Below are 26,856 nucleotides of genomic sequence, written 5' to 3' on the forward strand. Positions count from 1 at the left end.
GCTATGGAACTCGAAGGTGAGGCTCCAATCACCTCTACAGACGAGTCAAAAGTTTCTACTCCATGCACTATTAAGGAGGAAGAACATCCTTTTCCTTCTAAAGGATTCCCCTATACAGGTAGCATTCCCATCAATGTGTATCGAGAATTACCGCCTAATTATGTGTCTTTGGCACAATTGGTTTCAGGTACACGTAGTGCCTCATAACTTTATGATAACCCTATTTGGGCATCTAGTGCCATGCCTACAACAAGTCCATTCATTGTGAACTCGACCTCCCAATAGGTTGTTACCGCAGTCCCAGTTTCACCCACCGTTACAAACCCTCTTGTATCGTCCATCCAAATTACCCATCCAGTTTAATCGGTGGTCTCGAAGAATGTTACTGTCAATTCTTTGATCCCTCCAGAAAGTGGCCAGGCTGGGCCACCGCTTGGGGGGGAAAATCTGAGTGTTTCTATGGTATCAGGCACCAGCAATGTGAGTAGCTCACAGGCTCACATGGTTGGTATGAACCAGCCTTCTTCTGGCATTATTCTAAACCCTCCTGGATTAAACAATGTCCAGTACCAACAGGTTCAAAATCCCGTTGGTCCTTCTCTACCAAGAAATTTCCAATATCAACAGCCTTATGAGGCCTCCGTTTAGTACCAAACTCCTTACATTCCATACAGTTCTCAAGGAATGGTGAATCCACCTTACGTCCTTCAGTCTGGGCAGTACGTTCAGCCTGGCTCATCCACTTTTCAGGGTGGCTATGGTCCGATTCAGTTTGAAAATTTTCCAAGCACTGTTCAAGTACCCTTGCAATAGTAAGGACAACATCTGCAACAACAAGGGAAACCTTTGTTGCAACAAGGGCCATCCACGCAACAGCAAGGGCAAATGATATCGCATCAATGTCAACTGCAACAACCGCAGGGGGAACCCTCGCAATAGTTGAAGCAAACCATACAGCAGTAGATGCAGTATGCTCCACAAACCTCCCATCCTATCTCTTCGCAAGAAAATCATGCAATAGTAGATGTAGTATGCTCCACAAACCTCCTAGCCTATCTCTTCGCAAGGCCAACCTCTACAACCCCAGGGGCAGCTTTTACAGCCGCAAGGTCAACCCTTGCAGCAGCAGAACCAATCCAGGCAGTAGCAACCCTTATATAGATATCAAAAGTGTCAACCTTTACAAGGACAAAGCCAGGGTCAAGTCCTGCAGCAACAGGCCCAAATCCTAATGTCCTAGGTCAACAGGTATAGAATCCTTTCACCAGGGGAAGTAGGTACACAATCCCCTGGTGAAAAGGATTCTATACCCGTTGACCTAGGACATTAGGATCAGTGATATCAGAGTGGTCATTTTTTTCTCTATTTTTCTCTGCATGTCCCCAACGAGGTCAAGATATAAGGAGTTAGGGCTTGAACTGGTCAAACCTTTGTAGGACTAGCCTCGCAAATTCCAACGGCCTCCCATGGAGAATGAGAAGAAAGATGAGGGGGCAGGAGATCCTATCAAAATCTTGCTCGAAGAAGCCCTTGTTACACTAAAAAATGTCACCTTGACTACTTACAGTTAGTATGGCTCAAATCAACAGTCATGCTACCCTCTTAGGCAAGTCTTATGCCTCTGTTATCCATCTCAAACTCAAAGAAGAGAGAAAGTCTTGTAAAAACTATGTTTATCTCTGGGGTCGCAGGTTCTCTCTAGCCTTACCTGCGGGGACGCTGACCATGTTCACAAAATCTGCGTCCATGGACGCTCTGTATGTTAAGGGACAGGTGCGTCCCTCTGTAAAAGGCAAAATGCGCGAGTTTTATCTTGAAAAAGTTACTTGTGGTTACTTCTAGAACATTCTAGAGGTCGGTTTGATGAAATGGATGCGCCTCCAGTTGGTTCATGTATCTCTATTAAGAGGGAACTTATCCCATCAATAAGGGAGCTATCCCACCCAAAGAGGGGGATGATCCCATTGATAGTGGACCTGAATAACCTCTTTACAGCACTATAAATAAAGACATTGAGCCAGAGGGAGAAGAGGTTGGAGCTATACATTTTCTTTGGGTAAATGCTGCAGGATTTAGGTCTTCCATTAGAGCCTTTGTGAGGAGAGATTGTCTTTACTTGATTCTACTTGGAAGAGGGTGAGCTTTGTCAAAGTAGAGGAAAACCCTTGATGGACCCTGGGAGGAACTTGCACAACACCAAGGCCAGGTTGTAAGAGTTTCTTTGTTTTGTTATTAATACAAACTGGTTTATTTTTCTCAATAGCTTGTGTTAATGAGTTATTTCATGTGTTCCTTGGTCTGCATGTTGAATATATGTTTTATTATATGAAATGCAAGTGCTTGGTAATTGTTTGATTGTTTGTGGTTGCAGGAATTGACTTGAAGGAGGAGCTCATCCGGATCGTCAAGAACGGACTTCAACAACAGCGTTTTGGAATAAGGTAAGCCTAAACACTTGTAGTTTTCATGTTGTAAAAGGTGTATTTAGAGAAAGATCACTCCATTTTGTCTTGTTTGTCATTAGAACGTCTTAGACTTCTAGGAAGGTCAGTCGTGTCCGCACCCTTGACCAATTCCGTGTGACAGCCCTTGAGCGACAAAGAATGTGATGATGGATAGCTCTGCACAAATCCTTCAGCGGCTACCCAGAGGCGACGCATCGGCTTCCAACAGCTACTTTGGAAATTCCACACCCTTTAAGGTACAAGTTAATTTTGAAATCCCCATATTCGAGGGTTAGATAGACGCAGATGCCGTAGATAAATGGTTAAATTTGCTAGAGGGTTATTTTTCTGTTCATGAATTTTCGAGTGGAGAAAATATTGTTTTCACTCTTCTCAAAGTAGGCCCCCACGTCAAGGACTAGTGGGAAACCTATTGCGAGCAAAAGAATGAAAGCACAGGCTCACTATTTTCAGCCACACCCACTTGGGATTCATTTTGGAATGCCATCAAGGAGCAGTACTACCCTGTCAAAAGCTACAAGGACAAATACGTAAAGTGGACCACGCTACGACAGGGAAGGGACCAAGATGTGCCAGAGTTCACCAACATTTTTCATACCCTTCGCACATAGTTGGGTATCAAAGATTCTGGTATGCATCTGGTACTCAAATACCACGGATGCCTACATAGATACATCCAGGAAGAGATGGAGTTCCTGAACATCTCCTCGCTCGGCACAACATACAGATACGCTGTCAAAATTGAGAAAAAGTTCAAACAGAAAAAGCGAGACTTTGGATCTGCAAATCTAAAGCCCAAAGGACAAGGCCAAGGCGAGGTGACCCAAGACAACCTGTCAAAGCTGCAAGAAAAGAACAACACCATGAAGCTAAAGAAGGACATAGGAAAGTGGTGTGAGTTCCACAAGAGTCTCACTCATAACATAAGTGAGTGTCAGACCAAGCAGTCGCTGGCGGCTGAGTTGAAGGCTTCAGAATCAGATGCATGTTCCGACCCTGAGTCAGAACCCAATAAGAGGAATGGCAAAGGGAAGCAGATCATTGATGCAGAGCCCAGCGTCACTGTTGCAACAGCCAAGATCCAGAAGAATGAGCCCGAAGACCCAGACGAGGGGGGGCGTCTTTTCTACTCACAGATGTGGGTGAAGGGTTCGCCGATGCAATTCATTGTCGACAATGGCAGCCAAAAGAACCTTATTTCAATAGAGGTCGTGAAGCAGTTGGGCCTACCGACTACACCACACCCGCAACCGTACAGTATCGAGTGGCTTCACGAAGGACGAGATCTCAAAGTTTGCCAGCAGTGCCGCCTTCCCTAGAGCATCAAGCCCTTCACAGACGAGGTATTGTGTGATGTTACACCTCTGGATGTTTGTGATGTACTATTAGGCCAACCATACTTATGGAGGCGACATGTTGTGTATGAGTCAAGGCCTCGTGCTGTCATTATTTCTTTGGGTGATTCACTATACAGGATACCGGAGGTAACCTCACCTACTGCCACCTCTTTGATCACTACAAAGAAAGGCAGCAAGCTCATCTCCCAGACTAGGAAATTAATTTTCTGTATGGTTCACTCCGAAAGTAAGGGGAAGATCGTAGCCACATCCATGACCCCTGCGAAGGGTTCCTACAAGCAGCAACAACAATAAAGGGATACGATCATGACAAAACACCGAAACATCTTCTCCTCACCCACAGGAGTACCACACAAGCTTCAGACGGGCAACAAAGTCTGGTTACATCTGTAGAAAGAACGCCTTACAAAAGCCCATCAGAAACTCAGACCACTCCGACATGGTCCTTACACTAGTACCAAGGTTATAGGAAATAATGCTTTGGAGCACATAATTCCTCCACTCCTTCGCATGCACCAAGTGTTCAATGTGTATCGCCCTCGACCTTGCTTCCCACCATTACTGGACACATCAGAGATTGCAAAACAACTCAGCAGAAACCCAGCTCAGCAGAAGCTTCCTCATCTCAGGGAGGAACTCAACGCAATGGGGACCATTGCTTCCTAAGGGGGGAAGGAATGATCCAGGTGGATGTTGGTGGCCACCCACCTATCCCACTTGGACCCCCACAATTGTCTCTTTCAGTTTTTCAGTTTCTATATTTGTAGCACAATTTACTATTTTTAGCAGTTTTTCAATTCCTGAACTTCCGGAGCCATTTTGAGGCCCTAAACGACATTTTTTGGGAAATCTGGGGGACCATGTTGCCCTTCCCAAAGTTGTAGTGCTCGGATAGATATTTCTAACAAGTTATTGTACACATCAAACAGAGATCATATGCCAAAGTTACGACCCCAGGAAATTGATGTACCAATTTACCCAAACAGGGCCCACAATTTGGTGTTTCATCTTCTAGGGTTAGGTTTTGGGATGTTAACCGTTTTCCATTGTTTCTCAACAATAAATAGGCCTTCGGGCCTCATTGTATCATAGTTCAAAGGCATGTAGCCACCACATCTCTTCTCAGAGATAAGCTACAATTGCCCCAGCTGGTTTATTTCCATTACTGTTTGTGAGCATCTTTCAATATTTTACATTAATGAAATGAAGTATTATTTCGCTACATATCTGTGTTTATGGTTATCTATGTAATTTGTTGCGTTCATGTTTAAATCCAGATTAGTGGTAACAGAGCGGTCTGATTTTTCTCTGTTTTTCTTTGCATGTCCCCAACGAGGTCGGGATATAAGGAGTTAGGGCTTGAACTAGTCAAACCTTTGCAAGACTAGCCTCGCAAATCATGATGGCCTCCCATGGCGAATGAGAAGAAAGACGAGGGGGCAGGAGATCCTATCAAAATCTTGCTTGAAGAAGCCCTCGAGTGACAAAGGAATGTGATGATGGACAACTTTGCGCAGATCCTTCAGTGGCTACCTAGAGGCGATGTATCGGCTTCCAGCAGCTACTCTGGAAATGCCACACTCTTTAAGGTACAAGTTAATTTTGAAATCCCCATATTTGAGGGTCAGATAGATGCAGATGCCATAGATAAATGGTTAAATCTGCTAGAGGGTTATTTTTCTGTTCATGAATTTTTGAGTAGGGAAAAGATTGTTTTCGCTCTTCTCAAAGTAGCCGCCCACGTCAAGGACCAGTGGGAAACCTACTGCAAGCAAAAGGATGAAAGCACAGGCTCACTATTTTCAGCTGCACCCACTTGGGATTCATTTCGGAATGCCATCAAGGAGTAGTACTACCCTGTCAAAAGCTACGAGGACAAATACATAAAGTGGACAACGCTGCGACAGGGAAGGGACCAAGATGTGCCAGAGTTCACCAACATTTTTCATACCCTTTGCACATAGTTGGGTATCAAAGATTCTGATTGCATCTGGTACTCAAATACCATGGCTACCTACACAAATACATCTAGAAAGAGATGGAGTTCCTAAACATCTCCTCGCTCAGCACGACATATCGATACGCTGTCAAAATTGAGCAAAAGTTCAAACAAAAAAGGCGAGACTTTAGATCTGGAAATCCGAAGCCTAAAGGACAAGGCCAACGTAGGGTGACCCAAGACAACCCGTCGAAGCCGCAAGAAAAGAACAACACCATGAAGCCAAAGAATGACATAGGAAAGTGGTGTGAGTTCCACAAGAGTCCCACTCATAACACAAGTGAGTGTCGGACCAAGCAGTCGCTGGTGGCCGAGTTGAAGGCTTTAGAATCAGATGCATGTTCTGACCCTGAATCAAAACCAAACAAGGGTAATGGCAAAGGGAAGCAGATCATTGATGTGGAGCCCAGCATCACTATTGCCACCGCCAATATCCAGAAGAATGAGCCCGAAGACCCAGCGGAGGGGGAGCGTCTTTTCCACTCACAAATGTGGGTGAAGGGTTCACCGCTGCAATTCATTGTCGACAGTGGCAGCCAAAAGAACCTTATTTCAGTAGAGGTCATGAAGTGGTTGGGCATACCGGCTACACCACACCCACAGTAGTACAGTATCGGGTGGCTTCATGAAGGACGAGATCTCAAATTTCGCCAGCAATGTCGCCTTCCTTACAGCATCAAGGCCTTCACAGACGAGGTTTTGTGTGATGTTACACCTCTGGATGTTTGTGATGTACTATTAGGCCAGCCATACTTGTGCAGGCGACATGTTGTGTATGAGTCAAGGCCTCGTACTGTCATTATTTCTTTGGGTGATTCACTATACATGATACCGGAGGTAACCTCACCTACCGCCACCTCTTTGATTACTACAAAGAAAGGCAGCAAGCTCATCTCCTAGACTAGGAAATTAATTTTCTGTTTGGTTTGCTTCGAAAGTAAGGGGAAGATCGTAGCCACATCCATGACCCCTGCGAAGGGTTACTGCAAGAAGCAACAACAACAAAGGGATACGGTCATGACAGAACACCAAAACATCTTCTCCTCACCCACAGGGGTACCACACAAGCTTCAGGCAGGCAACAAAGTCTGGTTGCATCTGCAAAAAGAACGCCTTACAAAAGCCCATCAGAAACTCAAACCACTCTGACATGGTCCTTACACTAGTACCAAGGTTATAGGAAATAATGCTTTGGAGCACAGAATTCCTCCACTCCTTCCCCTGCACCAAGTGTTCAATGTGTACCACCCTCGACCATGCTTCCCACCATTACTAGACACATCAGAGATTACAGAACAGCTCAGCAGAAGCTTCCTTATCTCAGGGAGGAACTCAACGCAATGGGGACCATTGCTTTCTAAGGGAGAAGGAATGATCCAAGTGGATGTTGGTGGCCACCCACCTAGCCCACTTGGACCCCCACAATTGTCTCCTTCAGTTTTTCAATTTCCGTATTTGTAGCACAATTTACTATTTTTAGCTGTTTTTTAGGTTGAACTTCTGGAGCCGTTTTGAGACCCTAAACGAAATTTTTTTGGGAAATCTGGGGGCAACGTGGGTCCATGGACCGATGTTGCCCATCCCAAAGTTGTATTTCTCGGATAGATATTTCTAACGAGCTATTGTACGCATCAAATGGAGATCGTATGTCGATGTTACGACCCTGGGAAATTGATGTACCAATTTACCCAAATGGGGCCCACAATTTGGCATTTCATCTTCTAGGGTTAGGTTTTGGGATGTTAAGGGTTTTCCATTATTTCTCAACAATAAATAGGCCTTCGAGCCTCATTGTAACACAGTTCAGAGGCATGTAGCCACCACATCTCTTCTCAGAGATAAGCTACCATCGCCCTAGCTTGTTTATTTCCATTACTGTTTGTAAGCATCTTTCAGTATTTTACATTAATGAAATGAACTATTATTTCCACTGCATATATGTGTTTATGGTTATCTATGTAATTTGTTGTGTTCCTATTTTAATCTAGATCAAATGTATGAAAAGGGACCATGTGGATATTTCTTTTCCATGTATTTTTCAAACTCTCTAAACATGAAAAAGATACCGAGTTACACCTTTGTCAGACTCATTAAAATATTGAATGGCATCAGATTCATCACCATGACGAACATGAGCTTCTCCTTCCTAAGGCTCGTTAAACTTACTAGGTCAGATTTGTCCGAAGGGTGAGCTTACAGTGAAAGCATATGCTATCCCCTTCAAGCTTGTGATTAAAAAATAATTGGGGTACCTGCCAAAAATGGTGGGGGAAAATTTGGAAATATAATCAGTTGTGTCGGCAGCTCACTCTTGAACATGACACTTTCTACTACGTGTTGGGATGGGATATCATCCTTTTTATCGTTGACCTCCATGGTTTGGACCATTCATTTTTTCCTTCCATTTGATCTCTGCCACGTCATCATGACCACTGATCTTTTGCATCTGAAAGCTACCAAACTTCCAGTCGTATCACCGATATGTTAAAGAGTTGTCCTTCTCCAATTACATTCACCCCTAATTCTCTGTATCATCCAAAATAATTTTGCATCCCTTTTTCTCATATCGATGATGTGGGATACATTATGGCCCTCCTTTGACATGGTCCCTTCTTGTCGACTTCATCTCATTATCTGGGAAGTTGACCGAGAGACTCCCTTACAGTACCTTAGAGCTTGCATGCCCCAATGGCAAGTTCTTCACACTCAACGACAAGTTCACATCATTGGCTTTTGATCAAGTGATTTCATGGGTGTTCAACTTTAGTTCCTCTATTCACATTTTATGGATTGTATTGATAGTACTTTGAGGGCTATTGTCATTATTGGTGGTTTCTCTCACGCTTGTTAACAATTTACGTCATTGACTGGTAATCAAGTGATTTTCTAGCATGTTCGACGTCAACTCATTTATTCACATGTTGGAATTTTTACTTTGATCAGGTCATGTTGTAGCACAAGACCCTGGGCTTAGATCACAAAAGTCTAGGTTGTGAAGTGATGTGACATGATTATGTTGATATACATGTCTCTTTCATATGGATGGTTGTGACCATACCATGAGTTATCATATGTGATCCTTCTCATTATTGGATGGTTGCGACCATACCTTGGTTTCGATATGATCCTCTTTATCGGATAGCTGCACCCATGCCTGGATCCATTTACATGATCATTCTCTAGATGGTTTCATCCATGCCTCAATTCATGTATCATTTAATAGGGTTTTCAGTTATGTATATGTATCTGTACTTTCTTGCAAGTTTTTCGACGAAAAATCCTGGTTCCCTGCACTGATTCATAAGGCATTTCATCCCTCACTCTAGTTTAGCCTTCACGCTTTAGGGGGCATCTGTTACTCAACATTTTTTCACTGTCCCTGTACTCCCCAATACTTGATCCTAGAGGACCTCTACAGTGAACCCTACATCCTTTCCCTTCATGAAGAAACTCTGATTGTGTCCCTCTTCATGAGCAGAACAATTCCCCTTTGCACCATTTCCCCAAAATATTATGTTTTTCCTAGTTTACAAGACCGGTGCTAATGACCCTTGTCCTTCTCGTGCAAATATGCAAGGATTAACACTATCCCTACAAGACCAGTGCTAATGACCCTTGTCATCCAGTCGCGTTGATCCTCTTATGGAATTTTTTTTAAATAAGGAGTCGAAGCTTCATAACGGAAGTCTGGTAAATGGTTTGGCTGTATGGAGTCGAGGATGTCAGTTTTGGCTCTTTTCCCCTATAAGGATGGAACTACCTCAAGAGATAAGACCTTCACCCATGAGAAGAGGAACCATCTCCCATCCATTCATGCTATATAAACCTTTCTTTTTCCCAAGCACAAGCTATTGTTAGGGTTGAAGTGTTAATGTTGGTGTGCTAGTGCTAATTAAGTTTAGAGTTAACAACAAGCTATTCATAGTTGTAGCTCTCTAGTTGTGTGAGGGAGAAGTGTTAATTTGGTTTAGTGTGAAGCCTAAAGGGAAGAGAATTAAAAATATCATTTTTGAGGCCATCATGGAATGATAACAGAAGTTTGTGGGAACATGGTTTTGTCAGAGGAGAACAACAACATCCAGACAATGGTTGTAATCTCTTCTTGATTGAATATATATGTGCCTATTGATTGATTCCCTACATAGTGTGTCATCTCACATGTCTATGGCTTAATGTTTCTTGACTTGTTAAGTAGGTTGAATTACAATTTGTCTATTATCATGGTTGTTGTTTGCTGTTGTTTACTTGTTTCATGTGTTTGAAGAAGGAAACGAGAGCTAGCTGGAGCAAGCAAGCTAGGTCATCATCAAACGGGATAAGCTTACTAAGAGGTAGGCCCTCTTAATTGGTTCTAACCTAAGGAAATCTTCCATAGAATGTATTGGTTGTGGCTAGACCCATTATCGGGCTAGATGAATTTTTTGTGTCCGCACTCATAATTTTACTTCACCACAATGAGGAGATGGGAATGATGAGGTGGTAGTGGGGACCAATGATCAAAAAATATAAAAATTGTACCTTGGCTACCAGCACACCTCCTCACTCAACTCGACCATAAGAGGAAATAAACGTTGATCCCCATGCACTCATGCATTCATCTCCTTGAGGCTCACTCTAGCAAAATTTCTCTCATAGCCAAAGCAACCTATAGAAGAGAAAAAATCCATCTTTCTCCTGCGCAGGACTTCCTATAGGATCACATAGGGAATCCTATAGGATCACATAGGAATCCTATAATATAAATCGAGCATTCTACATGATTGGCAGAGAGAAGTTTTAGAGAAGGAAACATAGGGGTTGGCTACAACAAACACCATGAGGAGGCAGGGCCACAGGCTATGCATTTCCTTCCATTTTTCCAAGTGAATAGAATAGAAAAATCTCCTAGTTTGAGTGAATTTGATACCTATGTAAGGGAATTTTCTTCTCAAGTATTTCAGTCCCATTTCCTCTTGCACTAAAATTTGTATCAACCATCTTTTCTCCTCAGAAATCATCAAACAAAATCACAGGGGGGTTTAATAGAAGGGAGCCCATTAACACTGTGAGGATTCACCAACACCCTCCTGTGTTATAAATCTTCACGAGGCATAATTGGATGGGGTATTTTGGGAAATTTAGGGGTTATGATGATGAAGTGACCCGATATTTTTCTCTCTCCCTCATTCCACTAACCAGAACCCATGCCACTATTGTGGTGAGAGGCCTCTCCATATCTTTCCTGAATATATATCGCAGCTCGGATGGATGAAACTAGATCCGGGGTCTTCAAACTCGTTCGATCTTCACTCTAAGTACAAGTCGATCCATGTGAGAAATGTTCTGAAGTCGAACATGGAAAGACATCGCTTGATTACCAGTCAATGATGTAAACCGTTAACAAGCGCGAGAGGAATCACCGATAATGAAAATGACCCTCAAGGTACTGCAGTACAATTCACATGGTGTGAATAAAGGACTTGGCGTCGAACACCACGCAAAATCTTTCGGTCGAAGGTCATTGATGTATACCTGTCGCCGGAAGTGAGAAACTTGCCATTGAGGCATGCAAGCTTCAAAGTACTAAAGGGGTTGTTCCTAGATCAACTTCTTGGATAATGAGCTGATGTCGACAAGAAGTGATCTGTCAAAGGAGGGCCTTAATGAATCCCACATCAGTGACACGGAACGGAGCTAATGATTTTAATGGAGGTGAAAACGATCTGTGACATATGATTCAGGGTGGCGGTCATGAAAGGATGAAGGATAATGTATGGCAATGGATGGGACACGGTTGACTTTTCTGAATGACTTCTCTTGAACATATGGCGACAATGATACGATGGATCGGTAGCATTACCCCAAATATGGATGGTATGGTGAGACCATGGATGTGACTGGTGAATGAAACAACCCAACCCGATTGTGGTACGGAGGAAAACTGTCATGTTCAAGAGCGACTTGCTACCATCAAAGTTTTCTTTAGTTTCTCCCAATTTTTCCCCAGTCATTGCTGACCAGTAGCTCTTTATTTTTGTCAAGCTTGAGGAGGATAACATATGCTTGTTCTATAACCTGCCCTTCGGGCAAGCCTATCGCTATGTTTTAACAAGCCTAGCGATAGTGAAACTCGTTCTCGTCTACAGACAAGTTTGTCGCTATTTAATCATTTTAACGAGTCTAACGACAAAGATAACTCGGTCCTTTTCATTTTTAGAGAGTCTGAAAAGGTACATAAAGTTAACTCCAAAAGTCCTTTTTCGTCATCTAATCCCTTAAGTCCGAAAAAGTATAAAACAATACTGAAGGGATGAGTTTTCGATAGTTTTAACGAGCCGAATCAAACAAGCGCTCGATCTTTTTGTGCAATAATCCCTCAGGTCCAAAAAGATTAAAATCTAGAGGAGGGATAGCTCTTCCTGTCCCTTTAATGAGCTGGAAGGCCAAGGACTCGGCAATATTTTCATATTTTACGAGTCAGCTGAAAAGAGCTTAAAGAAGACTCATCTTTTGAGGAACGAGTGATAAACAGGGTTAGCAGCTGATTGCAGGTACAGGTTGGAATTTTCCAATCACGGCAGTGTCACAAGGATGGCTAGGTGAAATCACTTTTCGCAGCTGTTCCTCAAAATAGGTAAACAATCATATGGAGGTGAACGATCGGCCAATGGAAAAGTGGAGGTGACGGTGCAAACACGACCAAGGCTTTAATGGCTGATGATATTACATTCACAGTGGTTATTTACCGGGATAGTTCATTTTTTAACGAGCTTAAACGCGGGTGGAAACATTTGCTCGGTCTTATGTTTATTTTTTAACGAGCATGAACTATGTGCTAAAACTGCTCGGATCTTGCGTTTATTTTTTAGCAAGCATGAACTGTGTGCTAAAACTGCTCGATTACCCAGACATATGATAAGAATGTCTCAGTGAAGATGCTATTTTTTATGGAGCTTCATCTCACGAAGCTTTGCTCCGGATCCTTTCGTTACGCAAGTTCGGAAACGACTAATCCTACGACTTTAAAGGGTTAGACCTACAGGTTTAAAGGGAAGGACCTAAAAATTTAAAAAGAACAAATAGCCGCCCCTTGCTCGCACTCCAAAAGGTTTGCATGTCCCCAGGTATAAAGTATGATTTCGAGGTTACCCCTCAATTTGCAAGTAAAACATTTGTTCTACCAGGAAAGGCCTACCTCTTTCAGGTTACCCAAAGATTGTTCCGTTAATCTTTCAAACAAAACACTTCTTCGGCGGTGTCTACCGAGATAGACAAAGGTGAATGACCTTAGTGCCAAACACGTAACTTTGACAAGAGAAGATTATTCTAGAATAACCCTCTTCCAGCATGGGCGGGGTACAGACTAGTCATATTCTCCCGTGGAAACCTACCTTATACCCAAAGTTTTCCTGCCGAAGCAGACCAGGACGCATGCCCCATGGGTTCCAGTCATATCCTCCCGGATTACTCGCGCTCATCAGGAGGACGGATCGTGGGTTGAGACATTCCTTGCGTGAAAAGACCATTTAGGGATGGTACATGACTATTTGCGATGCGTGATCTGGGAAATGAAAGTTGGTCCACGAGCTTGACCACTCTTCCTTCATGCGGAAAACACATTACTCTAAAGAGTGAGGATACGATGGCTCCCATGCAATATATATAGTCTCGTCCAAGGAGTAGGTTATAATCCAAGGGTCCTTGAACGACCATCACGTTCATTTGAACGGACTTCCTTTTCAATGTTATGGGCACATTGGGGAGGATCCCTAAAGGTCGACTGGTTCCTTTATCAAAGCCTGATAGATTTCTCATTTCAGGAAAAAGCGTTGGCGAACCAAGTGCTTTCCAAGCAATAGAGGAAAGGATACTCACAGATGCCCCCTCATCAATGATAGTGCCAGCCATTACCATTCTGTATATTTGAACGATAATCGTGAATGGTATGCTTGCTGGCAACCGGGGTCTGCCTAGTTGGTTCCAGTCGAAGGACACAACCAGGTTGCTTGGTGGTGGGACCGAATAGACGGACGGGTATGACTCTGACGAAGTTCCTTCCTGCGACAAAGGAATCGGAAAATTGCCCCCTTGTTCGTCGGAGTCTGTGTTGATGAAGAGAATTTGGATGGTGTCGTCTTTATTCTCCTTTGTGATGGTATCATTCGAAGATAGAGCCTCTGAAGGAAAAACCGGGTCAACTGCCATCTCAACCTTTTGAATTTCATCAGGCATGGATCCAGACGGTTCATCTTCAATGATAGGTGCTTCGGCTGACCACCTGGGCGGGTCAGCCGGGTTCTCAACTAGTGAAGGACTTGGCAGGAGTTTTTGATATCCAGGAGGAAGTTGCGCTCGTAAAATCGGGCGATCTTCCAAAACTCTTTTAGCCTCGTCTAAGAAGGGACAACGGTGGATGGCGTGGTCGCCTTCACACAGTTTGCAGGGAAATCTAGCTTTCCCTCTCTGTCCTGTGGCTTCACTTTCACTAGTTGACGGTGAGCAGTCAACATGGCTATCAGAGGTTGATGCTACCGAATTGTGCAAACGGGGAGATCAGTCCCTTAGTATCCGAGGGATGCAGGGACAATCTCCGTGGAAGTGGTCTCCCTTGCATATGACACATGGCGATTTAGGCCTGGTCAGTGCTGTGTGTGGATTTTTGTCAGATGACACTTGTTTGCCCCCAGTCGCTTTTGGCTCCTTCTTCTTCTTCTCCTTCTTCTTCTTTTCCTTCTTCTCCTTAGGAACTTGGTTTTTTGTTTTACCAGTTCCGTCAAGCGAAGAGGAAGGAGGAGAGGAAGAGTTAGATGAGGTAGAAGGCTGGTTGGCAACTCTGGTCTGGTCTAACTGTTGACTCGACTGTTCAGGAGTGGTGGTGTTCTGAACGACATTGGTTGAAAAGAGCCAGACTGGCAGGCCAATTGTCAGTCCTGGAAGCGACAATGTGGCCATATGGGGCGCACCAACATCTCCCTAAGAGGAGAAGGGACTAGGATTTCCACCAAGGGGAATTCCTTGGTTGGTGTGCTCCATTTTTTCAACCTAAATATCAATGCAGGAATAAGGGTGATTGTTCCGTTTAAAATAAATTTTAACGACGCTTAGACACAACTTGCTTTTTCAGTTTTAAAGAGTCGAGAAAAAGCTAAAGATGACTCTATTCTCCTTCGATGTTTTAACGAGCCCGAAGTGACAAATGCTCGGATGGACTTTTTCCGTTATGTAGTCTGAAAAAGGCCAAAAGGAACTGCTCTGGAGTTCTAGGCAGAGGGTGTGCCAAACTTTTCGCAAAACCGCAGAATACGTTTTAGGGTACGGGCGGTCGATCTTCCTGAATGCTGTGTTCAGTGCATTGCGATCAGTAGGGCAGCCGACACGGCTTCGTAAGGATAAAGGTTTTATGCCTATAGGGGTCTCCCAATATATACGTGACGGTACGTGGGAGCACAATCCGTACTGGCGCTATCGTCCCTCAGGAGGAATCACCCACCATCCACGAGATCGACAGTCACCAGGCTTAACGACACCGGAACACGTCTCTAGCCTAGACCTCTATGTTGTGCGTTATGTTGCAAAGCGTTGTTAAGTTCATTCAATTTATTTTAGGTTGATCTTTTTAGAAGTTTGCCTTTCAAGGTTCACCACGAGATGTATGATACAATTCCTAAATGCAGTCTAAAGATGATAAGCAAGCTTTATATCTTTTCAACTTTGAAAATCCTAGCTACTAAGGGAAAAGAAAGACACCATCTTTTCTCAAAGAGCAATCATCACACTCTAATGCACTTTTCCTAAATCAAACATGCAAACTATCAAGATGCAAATGCACAATCCAGGTGTTTGTTTTCCGCTTTCTTAGTATTGATGCCTACAAAGAAAGCTTTTTGTACAACTTTGAATTTGCTTTTAAATGACAAATACAAACAAGTTTACTTTTTCGAAATCAGAGAAGATAGAAGAGATTACAACACTTAACGATTTTCGAAATGAATACTTGTTTCGACACTTAAAAGAGACAAACTCAAACCAATAAGCAAGAGTAAATGTATAATCAATCTGCAAACAGCCAATGAACTCTCTTCTAAGATCACAATCAACAGATCTGAATCAAGGGCTACAGGATGACTATTTCACTCATGCAAAGGAAAATTGTAAATGACGCCACAAACACATAAAAACACTCACAGTCTTTTTGTACAAAAGGAGGCGGAATTTAAGCAGAGAAAAGGAGTTATCAGACTGGTACCTATGCTAGTTACAGGCTGCAAAAATCAGAGATCAAAACAAGGAAAAACAGAGCAGAGAACCCCAACTGCACAAGGCCAAACTGGTTCAGCGCAACCTCAACACAGGGGTTTTGACATTCAGCATAGGTAGCCTTCACGGGACCTGCGTTGAAATGCAGAATCCCTTCACTGGGTCTGCGCTGAAGGAGAAACTCTCGTTTCTCACAGGTTCTGGGTCACAGATTGCTATTTAATTCACTATTTCAGGCCAAATAAAAGCAACAAGCAAGGTACAATCAAAGGGATGCTTTGAGGGGGTACTAAGATATATCACAAAGGATCATCAAATCATTTTTGAGTCCATTTTTCAGATCATAGACAAGTCCAGTGATTGGATCAAAGCAGCAACTGTCTACTTTGCATCCGGGAAAAGTAGATGCAGTTCGATTGTTGCTGTCGAGTCTATGAAACAAACAATGATAGAAACACAAATAAAATGACTAAACAGATCTCCCCAGTGGAGTCGCCAATTTGTTGTGGGGAAAAATGCCTATGCAGGACGATCCTATCCACCTAAGGTGTGACAGTGCCTTAGCAACAAACAGAGACAGCTATTCTAGTTTCTTCCTTTATGAAATGTGAAAGAAGAGAGATCAATAGACTTACCGGTGTCTTCCGTTTGTCCCTCAATCCGGTATCTCTTCTCTTTGGGAGTTCATAGCTACTTGCCTTCTCACTCGCCCAGCTTCAACAGGTTCATGCAAGATCACAAGAGAACAACTACTTGCGACAAGAGAACAACTACTCAAAGAGAAATATTCACATTCATAACTAGTTTAGGATTAGAAATAAACCAAATACACTAATGCATTCATACATCAAAAATACATCAGCATATAGGAGAAACCAAGATAACTTTATTGATGAATAACAAGGTTCAGGAAGAGATACAACCCAGAGGGCTCCAATCCAGCATCTCCTTCCCAGCAAATGGAATTCCTATCTTCACCCCCTTCAAAGCATTAAGCACCCAATGATTCCAATCTCAAACCAACAGAAATTCTTTGCAATAACAAAATTCTAGCCTCTAGATCTCATGGAGGAGAGATCCATATATAGATGTTTGGAGAGAGGATGAGTCAGCTTGAGATCTGACTAGTGTCCTCTCCCTCTGTCAGTTCTTGAGTCCACTTGGAGGTTCTTGCTTCCACTTGGAGATTTGGAACCTCTTACTCATCACGAGTCGAATTCCCTGAGGCAAGTGTCATTTTGGAAGCTTCCTGGGTTTTGACACCTTGAGAAATGAGCCTACCACATGTCCATTCTCGTTCAGCGCAGGTAGCCAGTGTTCCCTTTGACATTCAATGCAGGTAGCTAGTGTTGGCTTTGACATTCAGCGCAAACAGCTAGTGTAGCCACTGAAATTATCTTGAATTGACTTGTTTTTGAGCAGTTTCTGGTGGAGAACTTCTGTGAATTGTTGTGGTTTGTTAGCCTTGTTCCTCTAGGGGTAGGAACAACATGTCTAGGGACTTTGGATCCCTTAGATTACGGACATTTCATGCTCAATGCTGTAAGGCACAAAAATGTCTATAACACCATAGAGCTCACCCCTGAACTCATAAGCATAATTACCACACTTCCCCTCAGAGTGCCTTGGAGAAAGGAAGACAAGGGAGATAGCCAGACTGCCAAGAATAAATTCTTTTTAGAGGGAGAGGAGCCCATTGAGAACAAGAATGGAGTAAGGATAACAAGCCTACCATACCCCTAGAATGAGGTAAGCTACCACCTTATAAAATATATATCATGTAAAGGTAGGTATAGTGTGGTTTATGGTTATCACTTTAGGCTCCTTGAATAATTGAGGTTTGGAGCAGAAACATCCCCTCACCGTAGGCTCAACATACCATACTTCCTTCTGCAATCACTGATAGATACAAGCATAAAGGTGCAAGAACGAAATTGCTAACAGTTAGCCCACCATGGGTTAATTAGAATCATCATAGAATATGCCCTCCAAAACCTTAGAATTCATATCCAATGGGAAATTTTGAGAGACATGCAGACAAATGAGGATATCAAAGCCCTCAATAAATCTGTAGTAGGAGTCAAGGTTAAGTTTAGGACTAGGTTCCCTTAGCTTTGGGTCTTCTCTCATTTGTTTTGGCTTCTTACTTCCTTCCTCATCCAATTTTTGAGTTTCCTGTAGGTTTAGCATAGTTTCCTATAGGACTGCCTCTGCTTCCGGTAGGTCCTACTGTGTATCCTATAGGATGTCTTTTCCTTTGGATGAGATAGATCTTGTTACAGGCATTCTCACATAGGTGACAGGAGACTTAGGGGACGTTTGTGCTGAGGATCCTTCTTCTTGACTTTTTCTTGATCCAGAATTGAGTTCACTCAGAGGGCTAAAGCTCTTGGGTTAGGACCCAACCCTAGTACCAAAGGCTCCTCTTCTTGTATCTATATGCTTAGCTTAGTTTCATAGGTTCATGGTTAAATTGTCTTTAGAAGTATTTCATTGCAAGTAATGTAGATTTGATTAGTTGTTTATTAGTTTGCTTCCATTTTTGCTTTAATTCAGTAGCAGTTTAGAAGGGATAAAAGGAGAACCATAATGTTGTCAGTAGGTTTCCTGGCTTCACCTCTTCCCTCATCAATCATGATTTGAGGAAAAGACTGTTATGAAGCCCCAAAAAGACAGATTTCCATTTTCTCATAAGATTTAGAGTTCACTATACTTGAACCAACATTTGATTAGTTCTGCAAGTGTAGGATTTAATTACCATATCTTCCATCTTCAGTATTACTATAGATCTCATCCATGATTCCATTTTATTCAACAATTTTCCTCATTCATGAAGTAGACAACTAGTTCATTAAATTCTGCTTTTCTAGCTTGTTAGAAATCTTCTTGTTTACATGACTTTTTGGTAGTTATAAATATTTGATGCAATGCAGGTGCTTAAAAATTATAAAAATATCTCATAGTAGGCAACCACCTTCCAACTTCATCCATCCATAATCATTCCTTGCTTTCACCAAGTCCTTCACCAATCTCATCATTTTACATAGAAATTCCTCCAAGCATTTTGAGCAAATCCAACCATCTCCTAACCTTGGTTTTGAGTTCTGAGTGATCCTAGGTACTTTATCACTCCATTCCACCCATCCACTACCTTCCCCAAGCCTTCCATCACCTCTAGCAACCATCATTTTTCTCTCGACTGTATCCTGTAGAAATATAGGGAATCCTGTAGGTTTCTAGTACATCCTGTAGGTTTTCCTGTAGTGGCCTGTTTTGAGGCCGAATTGAGGGAAAACCTCTAGGAAGCCACACCAGGTCACCCATGGGTCTCCCAAACCTTCCAACCATTTCCTAAACCTCCCAACCATCCACCACCATCACTAAGCCACCTACCACATCACCAAACGAGATTAGGGTTTACACTTTATTTTCGAAAAAAAAGAACAAAATAGATTTATTTCAGTCCTTTACATGCACAGTAGTGATGTTTGATGTCTTGAACTTCCATGCTTTAGAAAATATCATTTCATACATGTTAGCTTGGCATTCTTGTAAAGCATAGATTCTCAGTAGTTGGTTAGAGAATGGTGTGTTTTTAGCATAGGATTTCAGTCATTTTCCTTATTGCAGTAGACAAGCTTTTTCCTCAAGTAGATTTCTCTTTCTTTCATCAGAAATCAAGCTTCTTCTGAATCCATAGAAGTTTGGCCTGAAAACCCTAGTGGTCTGTCACCAGATGAACAGTGGAAAAAGTCAGAACCATCACTTTTACTTGTGTATACATCACTATCACCTCCAAGTTTGTACGAACCCCGGGTTGATAAAGTAAAGCTGGTAACTCCGATAGTTGTAGCATTCTTGCTGCAATACTTGTGCTCATCACTTTTTGGCACTGTTGTAGGGGAGGTGTCTAAGTAATATGTGATTACTGCTTTCTTTATTCTATTTCTTGTTTCTAATATTATGCTCTTAGTTTCATTTCTGCAAAAGTTATTTAGTTTTCTTCCTTTTTCATTCTGCATTCTTTGCTTTCCTTTCCATTCTACAAGTAGGATTTCAATCAAGAAATTAGTTTTTCATTCAATCTGCAATTTCAATTCTGAAAATACTTTCCAAGATTGAAAAAAAAAAAAAAACAAAAAATATTTTTTCATGCCTTGTAGGAATAGGGATAACTTAGGGAAATTTTTCCAAATACCCCCACTGCATCAAACAACCAACCTTCCCTCTTCATCAGTGGTTGTGAACTAGAGGAACCATTATTTGAGCAACCAGACATATTTGAAGAACCTACAGGGTAAGAATAAGAAGGAGAATCCATTCCTAACGAACCTATGGCTTAAAATAGAAATGACAGAGGAAATAGAGAAATAGTTGAGGGTGCCTTCCCCATCAGGGAAACCAATGGGGATACTAAAATGAAACATATAAGCCCTTCTGCCCTTACTCATTTCCATGCCTAGCCACCAAAGATGCAACCACTTTCTTATTTGATTTTATTGTCATATGTTGAACCTATGACTATATAAATGATGAGCAGAAGTTCAAACTATTTCCATCCACTCTCAAGGATGCATCTTTGCGCCGGTTCATGGGTTTACCTGGAGATAGCATCAACTTGGGCTCAGATGCAACAAACCTTTAACAAAAAGTATCAGGACTGCTATACATCTAAAGACACTTAAGAGGAAATTTTTAGGATGACCTTAGGCAATGATGAATCCCTAGAGGATCATGAAGAAAGATTCCAGCTTAGCTACAAAAGGGCCAGGTGCACACTTGACCCTGAGTCACTAAAGTTGTTCCTGCTTAGAGGAGTAAGGGAATATCTTCTAGATACCCTACACTTGTTAGCAGGAGGGGATATCTACCAATTACCCTATGAGGATATCAAGATTGTCCTTGGAAACCATTTTAGGGAAGCTAGGAAAAAGGGTAGGGGTAGTCAACCTATGGTCAGTCCATCCCCTTCCAATTCATCCATCAAGGGTGAAATTGGAAATATGTTGGAGGATTTCAAAAATGAGATGTTGCAAACCCTTGCCCTACAAATGGACACTAAGAGCATTAAGAGAAAGTAGGAAGGAGCAGAGAGAGCCTTGGCCATTTTCTGTCATAGATGCACCAGGAGGTACCCTAGGAACGAATGTCCATTCAATTCCATTGAATTTGCCCAGTCTTTGAAGAAAACCACTCGACAGACAAGTGCCCCTCTTTACCTGGACTCAAAGTCATGTATCAAGGAGCTAAAGGGGTCACTGAGTAGCTCTACTACATAAACCAAAGGAGACATCATGGGCCTAGACCATACCAGTAGGGCATGAAAGGGTCATCCCATGCATATTACAACCCCAACTAGACCACATCCATACCTTCTTGGGGACCCCCTCGTCATCCTTCCTGGTCTACACCTCCCCCTTGGTCATTTGCACCTCAGTATCATTCCCAGCCAACGAACTAGTCATTTCAACCATATGCTTTGCCACAACCTCAATGGAATGCACCGCCCTAGTGGTGGAGGCCCCCATACAACAATGTTCCAACTTTATTGCCTTCACCACCTACCCAACCATAGATTTTACACACTTCTCCACCCAAACAACCCTAGATGCCTTCCCAGCCAAATCCGAACATGAACAATAGATAGGCACAAAAAATATATAGTGGAGAGACATCCTATCCAGCTTATGCTATGGAGATTCAGGAAATCAACCTAATATCTGGGAGAGTACTTCCGGACAACCAACCTCTACCTCCACCTAGATAGGTCGAGGAAGAAAGAGAGGAAATAATGCTTAAAGTAAATACACCACCCTTTCCTGAGATATTAACCCAACCACTCTAGCATACCCCAAAAGAGACTGAACTTCTAAGAGAATTGAAAAACCTATGTGTTAAAATTCCACTTCTCCAAGATATTAAGGATGTACCTATTTAAAACAAGTTGATTAAGGAGAAGTTCTTGAAGCATCTAGGGAGGTGAAGAAGAGATGCCCCTCCCATTAATGTCATTGGACAGCTGTCCAACTTAATGATAGGGTAGGTAATCTGTACAAAGTATTTGGACCCTAGAAGCCTTGTAGTAGATCTACACATCAATGGCACCATTGCCCCACACACTTTGATCGATCTTGGTGCTACCATTGATGTGATGACCAAGGACACCATGCTCAATCTCAATCTACAAGGTTCATTGAGAAAGACCACAACAGTTCTGCAACTTGCAGACCACTCCACAGTGACCCCTGAGGGGATTCTGGAGGATGTGATGGTCTCCATTGATTCTTGGGAATACCCTACATAATTACTAGTTCTCCAGCCTAAGGTTAAGCTTACTAGTTACCCTCTCATCCTTGGGAGGCCTTGGTTAGTGACTGTCGATGCTTACATTAGCTGCAGAGATGGAAATATGAACACAAAAGATGGGCATATGTCCAAGTAGTTAGTCTTATACCCTCCTGCTCAGCCATCTCTAGAACATGACTTACCTTTGTGGCTGGAAGAGGAGGAGGAAGATGAAGTTTGTTCGACCCAACTCTATACTTTAAAAACAAGCCTGGGAAGGAGACAATAGGATGAACATGATTCGATCGAACACATACTCCAAAGTCCAACTTCCAGTGCATTGTCCTTAGAATAAGTAGTAAATGAAACCTAAAAAAACCATCAAATTTATCTATGCTTAGCCGAATCCAACCCTATCCATGTAAAAACCATAGAGTTTGGCCCTGAGAGAACCTTGAAAATCAATCCATCTCTTTCTATTCTCCAAGAAGAAAAGTTGTGCAACATGCTAAAGGAACATTTGAATGCCTTCGCATGGAGTTACAAGGAAATAAAGGGATTACACCCCTCGGTGTGTACTCACCACATTTATATCAAAGAAGGTTGCAAGCCAATCCAACAACCCCAAAGGATGATGAATCTAGCTCTTAAATATATAGTCAAAGAAGAACTGCAAAAACTGCTAGATGCAACATTCATTTACCCTATCTCAGATAGTGAGTGGGTCTCTCCTTGTATGTTTGTTGGCTTGTTGGGGCTGACCCAAGTTCAAAAGTGTTTTAGCCACAAAAATCATGAAACTACCGGCCCTTTTGGCAACAATTCACAGTGCACGGAATGAGGTCTCACTTGAGGTAGTATGGGAGGGTGTTGGAACGAGGTTTTCGCACCCTAGGGATGCCTTGATGAAGTTGAGGAAGTTTGCGAACCAAACCTACATGCTTTCTTTGCTCTGCATAGCCATCTTCCCTTCACAACTTGTGAAACTGATTCTGCATAGCTTTGTAAAGAGCATGAAGAGGTGTTGTCTAGATCCTTTATCCTTATTGTGTTATTGTTATAGATCTTACTTAATTGTGTGGGCCCAACATTCTCATTAATCTTTCAACATTCATAACAAGTGCGTGCAATCATAAAACTGTAAAGAGATGCATAAATATAACAAAATCATAGACACACAATATTTCAGAATCAACTTATCTTTTATTAATTCTCTATCCAAGTACAATCCCAACTCTGCCATGCGCACTTAGTTGTATGGATCCACGCACATAGTTGTGGACTCTACCAGGCCTCTGCGTACTTATCTCCAGAGCCTCTTACTACTACTACAACCAAAGACTCAGACTTATAGACTCAGAGATAATTCATCATCCAAAAACCATATGAATCCCTTTACACTTAGAGCCTCACTCTATTTATACAATCCCATGGTCCACGGACCTTGGGTATGTTGACACACTTTACATTAAATTACATTATCTTATGGTGGAAAACCCTAGACTCTTGCGTTCCGCGCCCGCATTTCACAGGGTAATTCCATTACACTTTGACCAAACTTCGGGCTTCAAGCCCCAAAGACCCGCTATACCGGGATCCGCTGCCCAATAGGCCCCCAACACAATCATCGTGACTCATCCTCTAGTCACTCTGCTGGTGTGGCAATCTTTGCTCGAAGTCCATCCCACTATGCCTGTGCTACGTGAAGATTCGTAATGCACTGCTCTGCCATCCACTAGATCCTTGTAGCTTCCTCCTTCACCTTACGGAATCCACTGGCCAATTTGTGGATCCACATTCCTACTGGCAGATCTATCGCAATTTCCAGTTTTGGGACGCGGTGACATGCTTCCTCTATGATCTACTCCAGCTACTGGTTCTGAGCCACCACTTCATCACGTTGTAGGCCAAGCTGTTCTATTTTGATTCATTGTTCACTTTGCATTTGCACTGTACATCCCTCCCTAGCGTATAGTTTTGCCCTTGCCCCATCCTGTAGCTGGTATAAAATATCCCACGGAAGGGCAGCCAAGTTTAGGTTGAGTCCCTTGATCCGTCCTACCATGGCTCTATCTTCCATGATGTCTGATGTCAGTGCTCCTTCGGCAACATGACAATGTTGGCCATCTTGGCCCACAACAACTACTCTGTTGCCGATGCTCCTGTGGCACTGTAAATGGCTACCATTCCTTCTTGTGGGAGTCGCACCTGAAGTCACTACATTTGTGCCCTGAATTCCCCCAACACATTCTACTGCTTCGTCATTGTTGTTTGGAGTGCTTCCTTGGTGACCTCGTGAACTTTGTCGACGATGTCGTATAGATCACCCTCTATCAGTGTAATAGGCTCCCCATCCAATTTGGAAGCCTTGGTCTTCTTCCGTGGCCCGGTTTGTTCCATTCTAGTTCTAACTTGGTGTCTTAATTGCCTGCCGTCCACTCCTCATTGCCTTAAATTGGACATATTGTCATGAACAGTGACACCAACGGTCACTTCCCAGACTACTTGCATGACAGTGTAGCCCCTTGTGCACGGACATGACCCGTGCATCATACTGATCCTGCGCGCAGCTTCCGTGTCGTGTAGCTCCCATACAGACTCTTTTATAGTCCTGCGCTCTCTTTCAACTGCTTTGAGCGCTGAGACTGTGCTTCCTACGGACAGTCAGGTGGTCACACCACCAGTGTGAGGCTTCAATTTTCCTACTAGCCCAGGCCACGGGCAGCCCTCAATTACCCTTGTGTCATGCGGAAAGAGTCAATTTTGCGGGCAAAACCGATCTCCCTAGAAGCTAAGGCTTTCTAGTGACAAACAAAACAATCAAGCACTATCTTTCCCTAAATATGCATTTAAAATAAAAGCAACCAGGTGTTTAAGGCTTACCTTTAGTCCAACGCTGTTTGTAGCAGCCAAGCCTCTCCGATCCAGATGAGCTCCTTCTCCTTGAAGCCTGCATTCACTAACAAGCAAATGATTACATAGCACCTGAATAACTCATATAATAAAACATATTCATCATAAAGACCAAGGAGTTTATGAAACAAATTATATATAACAACTTGTTGAGAAAAATGAACTTAATTGCATTAATTGGAAACAAAAGAAACCATTACAACCAGTGCCTTGGTGTTGTGCAGGTCCCTCCCAGGGTCCAGCAAGAGTTCTCCTTTACTTTGATCAGCTCACCCACTTCCAAATGAAGCTAGGAAAGGATTGGAATCTCTCCTCTCAAGCTCTATAAGGGAGTCCTAATTTCAGCAACATCTACCCTTAGGAATGTTCAGCTTTCAACCTCCCCTCCCTCTGGCCCAATGCCTGTATTTATAGTGCTTTGGAGGAAGTTAATCAGGTCCACCATCAATGGGATAAGCTCCTCTTTCAAAGGGGTAGCTCCCCTCTTCATGGGATAACTTCCTCTTTCATTGGGATGCATGAACCATCTGGAGGCGCTCAATACACATCAAACCATCTTCTAGAATGCTCTAGAATCGACCACAAGTAACTTTTTTGAAGTAAAACTTGCGCCTTTTGACCTTTACAGGAGTACGCACCCACCCCTTTATAGACAGAGCGTACAAGTATGCAGGTATTATGAACTTGAGGTGCGTACACGCAGGTAAGGGTAGGAGAAACTGCGTAACCAGAGTTATATTGAATTTTAAAGACTTTCTCTCTTTTTTGAAGTTTGACATGAGGAGCAGAGGTATAAGACTTGCCAAGGAGGACAGTATGGCAATTGATGGAGCCATACTGACTGCAAATAGTCATGGTGACAAATTTTAGTGTAACAGATTGCCCCCTAAAGTGCGAAGCCTGTAGTAGATTAGGGTTTCATATCATCTAGGAAGGGTGAAGCACTTTATCATTTCAAGGATTATCTTGTGGAGAGCCCAGTCAGAACCTGCAAATATTAAACACAAAATACATATATGAGATCATATCATCATTGAGGTAGGCATTCCCATACTCAGATTGAAAACTTAACTAACAAACTAACTACTGCTCTGATACAGGAATGATTTCACAGTGCATCATAATCATAGACTCATGTAGACACAGTATGGACGCAGCCATCTGTTTATAATTAGTCTACTATATAATGAATACAAAACTCCTCACATCCTGGATGGCGGAAACTAGATCTACGGTCTTCATTTCTACTTCTCGAAATAGTACGATTCTATCCATGCGAATAAATGAGTTGATGTCGAACATGGTAGAAACCACTTGATTACCAGTCGATGATGTAAACTGTTAACAAGTGTGAGAGAGACCACCAGTGATGTCAATGGTTCTCAAAGTACCCAGTACAATCCATGAGATGTGAGTAGATGTGTTGATGTCGAACATGTCACGGAATCCTTCGATCGAAAGTCAATGATGTAAACCGTCGTCAAAGGCGAGAAACCTGCCATTGACGCATGCAGATTTCAAGGTACTGACGATTCCTAGATCATCTTTCTAGATAATGAGCTGATGTCGATAGAAAGCGATCCGTCATAGGCAAGCCCAC

Source organism: Pinus tabuliformis, chromosome 2_2 (assembly GCF_031772625.1).
Source record: "Pinus tabuliformis cultivar Carrire ecotype Pingquan chromosome 2_2, CPIR1, whole genome shotgun sequence".
NCBI lineage: Eukaryota > Viridiplantae > Streptophyta > Pinopsida > Pinales > Pinaceae > Pinus > Pinus tabuliformis.